We start from the raw sequence: 10,949 nt of genomic DNA, 5'->3' as shown, positions 1-10,949 counted from the left end.
AAGAAAAAAATAGAGTGAAGTCAGAAGTCATGTGATTACAGCATGCAGAATCAAAATGCCGTGAAGAGTTACCTGAGGTTACTGAAAGAGCAGTAGAGGGAGGAGTACCAGATTTGGCGAGCACCTGGTGGATAATGGACTCAACATCATCCATAAAGAAGGAAGGAGTAGAGGAACCCTCAGAGGCAACAGCAGCAGAGTGAGAACCGTAGCTAGATTTTGACTAATACCCATAACGAGAAGCCCCTTTCTTGGATGAAGTAGTTGAGGGAGCTTGAAGACAATTGCTTTGGAGATGGCCTAGAGCAATCTTGTGACAAGTCAAGCATTCGTGAACCTGGCAGTGAACAAAAGAATGATTAGCTGGCAGGCCTTTGTTGCGACAATAACTGCATATGATTGGTTGTGAAGATGAGGAACTCTGAGAAGATGGCATAGCAAGAATAGAATCCATGTTTTGAGATTTGATAATCCCAAAACGAGTCTCCTCTAATAGGAGCTCAGTAATGGCTTGCTCTAAAGTGGGCAAGGGCAAACGATGGAGCAAAGAAGCATACACGGGCTCAAAAGTGCTATAAAGAGCTATAAGAAATTGTAATAGGCGCTGATGATTCCGATAAGTAATAAATAGTTGTGTATCCTTAGAATGGGCCTATGGAGATTTAGAAAAAAACGAGTTGGTCCCAAATAGACGACATCTGGGATAAGAAGTCATTGAGAGACTAACCGGGTGCCTGGCGCATGTGATGAAGAGTCTGCAACAGTTGATATTGATGAGCATGCCCAGTGGTCTGATAACGTTCCTTCAAGAAATCCCAAATTGCTTTGGCAGGAGAAGCAAGGGAATCATCATCCTGAAAGCATCCAAACTGAAGGTTGATAAAAGGAATTGAGGTAGCTCGGAACCATGTGATAATTTGATAATTCTTACTTTCCCATTTGTCAAGACAGTCATCGAAATCAGAGTCAGTCTCATCCTCTTTCTGGTTGGGTTTAGGAAGAGTACCAATAATGATCTGCCAAAGTCGTTTCCCTTTGATGAAGCTAGAGAGAGCTTGGGCCCAACTAACATAATTGGACCTATCAAGGATAACAGAAACATATTGGATGTTCTCAGTATGATCCATAATTTCCAAAACAGAGGTCACCAACAGATTCAGAAGGCTAGAAAACCTTAGGGACAAATAGGGCTGATGTCAGCACTGCAGATATATGATGTCAGCAGCTAGGCAGTGCCTGATTAGGGTTGACGTCAGCAGCTAAGGACGACTGACGTCAACGGCTGAGAAATAAAGCAAACGGCTAAGCAAGCCGAGCGGAAGCGGCACGCGACTAAGAGCAGCCGGGCGGAAGCCGATGGGGAATTGGCTAGGGCGGAAGCTGAAGGTGAGTCGGCTGAGGCGGGAGCTAATGATAAGCCGAGGGCAATTCGGCTAAAGCAGAAGCCGAGGGGCTGAAGCCGACGGAGATCGACTGAGACGACGTGTGCGGAACGTAGTGAGAGTGGGAACGAGGTCAACCGACACGCCACTCTTTGGGAGGCACGTGATGGCGCGTGGGAAGTCCTATGGAGTCGAGTCTGGTGGCGTTGGCTACGTCTTGAAGAGAGGAAGAGGTTGGTATAGTCCAAATGTTAAAACAGTGATGGACTAGATACACAAAACCCAGCAAAAACCTATATGGGACAAAAACGATCTACCAGAAAAACGTGAGAAAAAAAAAGGAGGCTAGGAGAGAACCCTAGTCTCTAATATCATGTTATGAAAGTAGAGAGAGAAGAGAAAGGAGAAACTCTATATTGAATACATTAAATGAAATACGAGAAGCCTATATTTATAGGCTGAGAAGAAACCTAGATAAGTGTAGAAAAAAAGATAGAGATAGAAAGAGATGAGATACATCTACAATACAGTTAGATAAATATAAATAATAATACATATCTAACACCCAAAAATGTATTTTCAGCGACTAAAAAAAATTGTAGTCGTTGTATAGTTAGTTTTGGCTACTAAAATTATTTAGTTGCCGAATCAAAAATAAAAATTTAATTTTTATCTTAGGTGACCAACAAACACAACAAGAAAAGGGGCTTTATAATACGAAAGCATTTGCGACGGCACCAATTACAGTGGCAAAAAGTGATTTTTTGAGACGGCACCACTTGCCGTCGCCAATAAATGGGTTTTTAGCAACAACACCCCTTCCTATCACAAAAAAATAACTTTTTGAGACGGTAACAACTGCCATCGCAAATAATGCGTATTTTTTGTGACGATAACCTATGCTGCCACAAATAAAGTTGCTTTTTGCGACGACATGAACTGCGGACGCAAATAAGAGAGTTTTTTGCGACGGTAATAGGTGCCGTCGCCAAAAAAAAAAAGAAAAAAAGAAAAAGCAAGACAGTTTTGATGAGATGGCATTAGAAGTAAAATGTCGTCGCAAAAATCTAAAATTTTTGTAGTGTTTCACCCATTTTTTCATCTTCTTGTCTTTCTATCTCTCTCTATCTTTCGCTCATCTCTCTTCTCTTTCTCTTTCTCTCTCTCACTCATCACTCTTTGTCTGTCTATCTGTGTCTTTCCTTCTCTCTCCTACACTGTGCTCACGTTGCTCACTCTCTTCCTCCCCTCTTCTCAATTTACCGATCTCCTTCTCGATTTATCGATATCTCTTTTTCTCTCTCTCTCTCTTCTTTCAATTGCTCATCTCTCATTTCTCTTAATCACTTGTCGAAAGAGAAAAAAGTCAAAAAATGAAATGGGTCTATCTCTCTCTCTCTCTCTCTCTCATCTCTCTTCTTTCTCTCTTTTTATCTCTCATCTCTATCTCTATCTCTCTTTCTCACTCATCACTTTTCTCTCTGGCTCTCTTATCTCTCTTGCTCATCTTTCTTCTCTCTCTCTCTCTCTCTATATATATATATCTTGTTTATCTCTTTTTGTTCTCTCTCTCTCTCTCTCTCTCTCTCTCTCTCTTTTTGTTCTCTCTTACTCACTCATCACTCTTCTCTTCAGCTTTCTTACTTTCTTCACTCTCTATCTCTCTTGCTCATCTTTCTTCCCTCTCTCTCTCTCTATATATATATATATATATATATATCTCTTATTCATCTCTTTTGCTGTATTTCTCTCTCTTTCTCTCTCTTTGTCTATCTCTCGATCATTTTGTTTCTCTTTTTTTTTCTCTCTCTCTCTGTGTCTATCTCTCACTCATCTCTCTTCTCTCTCAATCGTTCATTTCTCTCAATTACACATCTCTTTCTCTGAGCCCATTGTTGTTGAAAGGGGAAAAAATCAAAAAGTGAAATGGGCCTCTCTCTCTCTGCTTCTTTTTCTCTGTCTTTTGCTCGTCTCTTTTCTCTCTCTGTCTTTCACTCATCTCTCTTCTCTATCTCTCTCATTCATCTCTCTTCTCTATCTCTCTCTGTCTCTCTTGCTCATCTATCTTCTCTTTTTTTTTTTATGTCTCTCTTGCTCATCACTCATCTCTTTTTTTTTGCAAAACTATCATAAAAACTTGTTTGATAATTTTTTTAGTTTATAAATGGTCGTTTTAGTTTATAAATTTGAGAAAAAATTATAAACTCAAAAAATGAGTTTACGTTGATTTTAAAACAGAAATTTAAAAATTTGACTAACAATTTTTTTTAAATAATTTTTTTTCCAATTAATTTTTTTCCAATCAATCTTTTTTTTTCAATTATAATGTGTATGATTCCGTTGTCATAAATAATAAAAAAATAAATATAAATATTTTAAGCGTGGACAAACATATTTTTTAGTTTATATTTTTAAATTTTTTTAAGCATTTTGCTCAAACCAAACACGTTTGTAATTTATATTTTTCTAAAAATAAACAAAAACTAATTTATAAAATTTTTATAAATATAAACAAAAAACGTAAACGTTATCAAACGTTGTCTTAAATTTTCATTTGTGACCGGAAAAACCAAGGCACCGAAATGAAAATTAATAAGCGCCAAATAAGAAAATAAAAAAATTTTAAACACCTAAAGAAGTTAAAATATTAGAATACAAAAACCCTCTCTCTTTCTCTCAATCGTTAATCTTTGCACCAATTTCTAGGGTTCCAATCTCCACACTCATACTTGCACACACAAAAATGGAGCATCAGTTTTCATAGATTAGACATGGCCTTTAATCGATCTCAGTCTCGACTTGGAATCTAGAGAGAGAAAGTATGGTGGAGAATGGATCAGAGAGAGAGAACGGGAGGCTATTGACAATGGATTCGATTGAATCTCGATCGGTATTTCGGGATGAGGACAAGTCAGAGATCAAGGACGAGGAGGATAATGAAGATTTTCCACCTCGAATAGGCATGGATTCGGACGACGATGATAATTCCAAGCAAAGACTCATTCAACAGGCCCTCAAATCGATTCCTTCGATGTCAAAGCACTTGAGGTCTCCGGAGCACAACGAAACGACTTTGAGGTAATTTTCTGGAGCTAATTTGGTTTAATATGGATTGGTTTCTTTTTATACATGAATTTTGTTACATGAATTTTGTTTTATACTTTGAACGACTTTTTTTTTCTATACAGGAATTTTTATATTATTATGCAATTATTGGTTTCTTTTTTAATTGTTTTTCATTTAATACAGGTAATTTTAATATTTTTAATAATTTTATTATAGTTTTTTTTTTTTTGCGACGGCACCACACTATCGCAAAAACAGGTAATTTTAATATTTTTAATAACTATGTTGCAATTTTTTTTTTTTTTTTTTGTGACAGCACCATACCGTCGCTAAAATTATTAGAACCATTGGCGATAGTGGGCATGCCATTGCAAAAAAACAAAGCCATTCGCGACAGCATTTTTTGCCGTCTTAAATAAAACTTTTAGCGATGGTAAAATGGTGCCGTCGCAAAAGGTCTGACGTTTTTTCATATTATATGCTACAGTAAATGGCCGTCGCAAAAGGTAACAATCCCCGTCGCTCAAAAAAGGCGACGGAATGATGCCGTCACTAAAAGGTTTTTGCAACGCCCTCTGTTGTGACCCCCCATTTGCCGTCACTAAAAGCCATTTGTCGTTTATAAAACTTTTTTGAGATAGCATTAAGAGTATTAGTGATGGCACCGTGCCGTCACAAAAAATCAAAATTTTTGTAATGATGGTTGGTTGCCAAACATTTATTTTCAGCGACTAAAAATATATTTAGTCTCCAATGAACTAAAATATTTGGAGCGACACATTTCAAATTTTAAATGGATTTACAAAATTAATTAGCGACTAAAATGTTTAGTCGCAAATTGGAGGGATTTATATATTTTGTTTCCAAACCAAACCCTAAACAAACTGGTGCCTCTCTCTTTCTCTTATCAGCGTCTCTCTCCCTCTTCCTCTCCCCTCCCTCTCACACTGCCGCTCCACTAGCCACGGAACAACTCTTCTCCACCAAATAACTACCATAATTTTACTAAAAATCTTTGGTGACTAACCTAATTTAGTAGCCAAATATTGATCTTCAGTGACCAAAACACATTTAGTCATTGTATACTATTTTTTGTTGACTAAAGAAATTTCGTCGCCAAAAAACTAACATAAATATTACTTTTAATCTTTGGCGACGAAAAAATTAGTCGCTAAAGATATATTTTCAGTGACTAAAAATATTTAATTGCCAAATATACATACTTTAGCTACTAAAAAAAATCTAGTCGCCAAAGATAGCCACTTTAGCTACGAAATAAAATTGGTCGGCAAAGGTACAATCATCAGCTACTAAATAAAGTTTAGTTGGTATTTCTCTTACTTTTGGCGACTAACTGAGTTTTAGTTGTTGAAACTACGATTTTGGGTGTCTAACTTTTTTTTGGTCCCCACATGTACAATTTTTAGCTAGTTATAATAATTTAGTTGGTATTTTTATTTTACTTTTGACATCTAATTGAATTTTAGTAGTCAAAACTAGGATTTTGGGCGACTAAAATTAAATTTAGTCCCTAAAATTATTAATCTATGGGCATGTTTGATTGATAGGATTAGAGCATGGGATTGAAATTATTAATTCGTGAGCCCAATAATCCTGTGTTTGTTTTGAAATTTTGTTTCAGGATTATTAATCCTATGGATAATTAATCCAACAAATTTGTAGGATTATTAGTAATGGAGTAGATGTGAGATTATATATCCTGAGTTGTGGAATAAAATAAAAAGACTCTTTTACCCTTGACTAAAAATTAAAACACTTAATATTTTTATATAATTTTATATTTTAGAAGGCTAAAAATAATTTTTAAAAATTTAAAAATATTTTTTGATACTTATTTTATCAAATTAGTTTATATATTTTTCAAAAAAAAAATTAAAAAACAAACCAAACATGGCCTTTGTATTTTGTATTTTATTTATTTATTTATAATTTTTTTAAAAATCACGTTTATGAAGAAATTTTGATAAAGTAAAAATTGTGAATAAACATTGATGGAGAGTGAGATTGGAAAAGAAGACAAATATAGTTGTAATCCTACATTCATATATTTTCTTATCCAATGCAAATCAAACAATGGATAAGGGGATAATTTATCCTACTAATCTAATTAGATAGTGAATGCCACACTAATTTGATGGGATTATTAATACTTTCACTATTAATCTTGTGAACAATGTTTTAAAACCTGGACCGGCCCGGCCGGTCGAACAGAATCGGGCCTTCTAAAGGTTTAGAAAACCCTCTAAACCTTGACTAGGCCAAAAACCGGCCTTATTTGCAAAAACTGATGGTTCAACCGATAAAACTAGCAAATCGGTGCTGGTTCTTGACCAACCCGGGTTTTTTTTTTCTTCTTCTTTCTTTCTTATATATTTATATATATATATATACATCAAAATTTTGACTAAAAACTCTTCAAGCTTCCTCTCATGAGAAGAAGTCTCATTAGAAGTTTGTAGAAATTATGAAAGTTTATTCATATTTATAGGAAAATAAATTGTTCAAAGAGAAGCTAAAAATTCAATGTAGGATTCAATCAAATTGTTTGAATCATTTTTGATTCAAGGGAGAGTTGAAAATTTTATTTCCCTCCAAAATTAAATCTAGCATTCAATCAATTTGTTTGGAGGCAATGTTAAATTTTTTTAATTTCTTTAAAACTAGTGTCTTTTTTTTTATCAATTATGAATTTATTAAATATTATTAGTAAATATTATGCAACATTTTTTTATTATTTCAGTAATTATATATATTTTATTTATTAATAATTTATAATTATATTTTTAATTATATAATATTAATTATGACATCACGATTCGACTGCTTCGACCCAACGGTTGAATTATATATATTTCCCACCCAATCTTTTTTTCGGTTTGCTCACTGGTTCGGTTTTCAAAACATTGCTTGTGAATCAAACCTGGCCTATAGCTACTACAAGTAATTTAGTTGATATTTTTCTTACTTTTAGCGACTAAAATTTAGACAACAATTGTATGGAATTTTTTTGGAGGTAAGATTTTAAAATTTGGAGGGATTCCTAAATGAATTAGTTACTAAATTTTCAATTGGTCGGGAATGGAAGCATAATCCATTGATTAAACAAACCCACTATTCTGAATCTCTTCTCTCTCACGCCTCACACCTCTGTCCTCTTCTTTGTTACTGGAGCACCACCGCAAGGGTTACACGATCACACCGTGAGACGTCTCTGTGTAGACATTACATTTTGACCGCCCATAAGACTTGGGCGCTTTTTTTGATTACCCGATGATGAAAATAAGAATATACTATCTCACAAAATTCTTAATGAAAAGATGGAATGTAAACTTTAATCTCAATCTTACACCCGTTTTTGCCAAATTATTTTAAGACCCATTCTCCATTTTCTTTTACTTTTTTATGACATATTATATTATATATATAGTGTGTTATATCATTACATATAATATTTTTTTTATTTGGTGCCGTGGTTACACCCACGCACCATACTTTTGTATATATATATATATATTAAATATTAAATATTTTATATATTATTATATTATATAAAGTTACTATTCCTCCTTTGAAATTTCCCAACATTCCACTGTTTGCTTTTTTATTTTCTTTTGCTTTAGACCCGCTTTGGTGAAATTATGTTACATATTTAGCTTGCTAAACTTTATTTTATCAGTCCATTTATTTTGTTATTTTATAATTTAAATGTTTTTGTGTGTTTTTACATATTTTTTTGGGTATTTGTACATATATTTATGCTAATTATACATTTTACATATTATTATATTATAAAATTACTATGCACCTTTTGAAATTTTCTCTCCTCCACCGTTTAATATTTTGCTTGTTTGTGTATTTTTATTGCCTATAAAAAAGGCAGGTGGATGAAGAAAATAGAGGCCTTCTTTTTGGGGAGAGAATCAAAAAAGAGAAAGAATTGGTGCAGGAGGAGGATTGAGAGAAAGAATCAGAAAGAGAGGACTGAAAGAAAGAAAAAAAAAGAATCAGAGAGAAAAGAAAAGAAGGAAAATTAGTTTTTGAGAGAGGGAGAAAGAAAAATATTTTCTTAAATATTTTATTTTTCTAAACCAAACTTTTATTTCCATTTCATCAATACACCATTCAAAAAACCAACCACTAAAGCTAAAATTCCAAATTTTGGACTGAGAATTGAGAACACATTCCACAACCTTGAGGGTAATCAAAAGAAAGTTTGTGAATCAGAAAATTCATCATTTCCTTGAAAGGTGAATTTTCGCAAACTTTCATTTAATTTAAAAAGGTGATATAACTTGTTTAAATACTTCATTTACTGTTTTCCATAACTGTTTTTTATCGCTTTAATGGAAGGTTGTAGCACCCACATATTTGTTGTAAATTATTTTTTATATAATTGTTTTATCATTATAAATGGAAGGCTACACCACCCACATATCTGTTGTAATTTACTTTTTTTTTTTATATAACTGTTTTATTACTTTAACGGGAAGGCTGCACCACCCACATATCTGCTGTAATTTACTGTTGCATATAAACTGTTATAATTTATTATTTTAAATAAAATGTTGTAATTTACTACTTATATAAATTGTTGTAATTTTACCGTTTTAAATGGTCAGTCGAACCACCTAATTTGATAAAGATGTGACCCCACTAGATGAATAGTGATCGGCGGTGAATAGTAACTTTTGGAGGTGAATAATAACCCCGACGATAAATAGTACCTCCGGCAATGAATAGTAACCGCGGACGAAAAATGCTCAATAAGATGAATAATGACCAAAGAGGGTGAATAGTAACTGCCACGGTGAATAGTACTTTCGCAATGAATAGTGCCCCAGGATGAATAATGCTCCACAAAATTGAGTTTTTTTGAGCAAAATAGAGCAATCTCCCTGCGTCGAGCAGAAAAGTTTCCGATGGTCTCCGAGGCACATGAAACTTTTGTTTTCTTTTTTTAGTTTGAGAGAGCTGTGAGGTTTTTATTTTGTTGTAATATATCCTTCTCTCTCTTATTTGGTTTGTAATAATTTATTCAAAGTGTTATAATAATTCCTCACCCCGCTTCTTTCTATCTCGTTCTTTTACTTGCTTTCTTTATCTGTGAATATGCATCATATTTTGTCTTTCATTATATCCATGCTTTACATTCATGTTTCATGCATCTTGATTCAGCTAATTTTACACTTATGGATTTAATCAATTCCTATGTGATTATATGCGCTACCTCATGTTCTTGAGATGATTCACATGTCATATCTTAGAAGCCAAATCTTTAGTTGCATCTCATGAGTGAATTGTATTAGGATTTTGTATATAAGATCATGCATATTTTATTAACTTTTTGTAGCTTGTTCGCGGGACGTCAAATATGTAAGTTTTTATACTTTAGCTTCCCGCTTGTGTGTTTTTTTCTTATTATATTTAAGCATCCTACCATGTGGCTACTTGCTTACTTGATATAACTATATGGATGCCAGTGGATGGAGGTTGTGTCACTTAATTTGGAATGATATTGATTTTTCATGTTTGAAAACTCAATTTATTTGGGTTATACATCAAAACTCTTTCAAAATACATGAAATCAAATTGTTCCAAAATAAATGGCATAATCTATACTTGTATGTTTTACATAGTAAATTTTAGGATTTATTAATAATTGGAACGTGAACATATAAAAAAAATAAAATTCATATCATGGTTTAGTAGAGACCGATCTTTTGATCGGGTGAGCGGGGGTGCTCAATTAATGACCTTCTCCTCTCATACCTAAGGTTCCGAACCGAGACAAATTTGGTTATGATGAATAGTGGCCTTGGCACAAGTCATGGGTTTCCTAATTTTCTAAAATATTAGGTGGCGACTCTGAGATCTGATGGCGCAGTCGATTTATGGCAAAAGGTTTCGCAATAAAATGGATTTTCTAAAAATTATCAAATGTGGACTCTCGTCTATGTTTCATATTGCATTTGTGAGACTAGATCAAAGAGATCTAGGGAGTCCGAATTATTTAACGCGCGCGGGTACTCCCCAGGCATGTTACACTCTGCCCTTCTCTGTTATTGGAATGCACTGCAAGGGTTACATGATCACACCGCGAAGGTTACACTAGCACTACCGCAAGGGTTAGCACCACCATGGTTAGCACCACCATCGCTTTGTCTCGGCTAGGTATGTCCTCTATCTCTCTCTCTCTCTCTCTCTCTCTCTCTCTCCCTCTCTATGTCTTCTTCTATTCACATATACCTTCACACCCAACCCCAAATCGACCCATCTTGTTGGAGTGGTGATTGGACTACTCTTTGGATTTCGCCACTTGTACACCCGTAAGCAATTAGAATGATGCTTCTAGCCGAGCTTGTTCCTGCTCTCTGGACTTTCACCCCTTGAGCACTGTTAGTCTGATTAGAAGCAATACAGTAGCCTAATATATGATGTTTATGATGCCAACATCTCAATCCCTTAAATTGAATAAATGTG

The sequence above is a fragment of the Camellia sinensis genome, chromosome 3 (genome assembly GCF_055761805.1).
Source record: "Camellia sinensis isolate YWXY chromosome 3, ASM5576180v1, whole genome shotgun sequence".
NCBI lineage: Eukaryota > Viridiplantae > Streptophyta > Magnoliopsida > Ericales > Theaceae > Camellia > Camellia sinensis.
Note: the sequence above shows the minus strand (reverse complement) of the source record.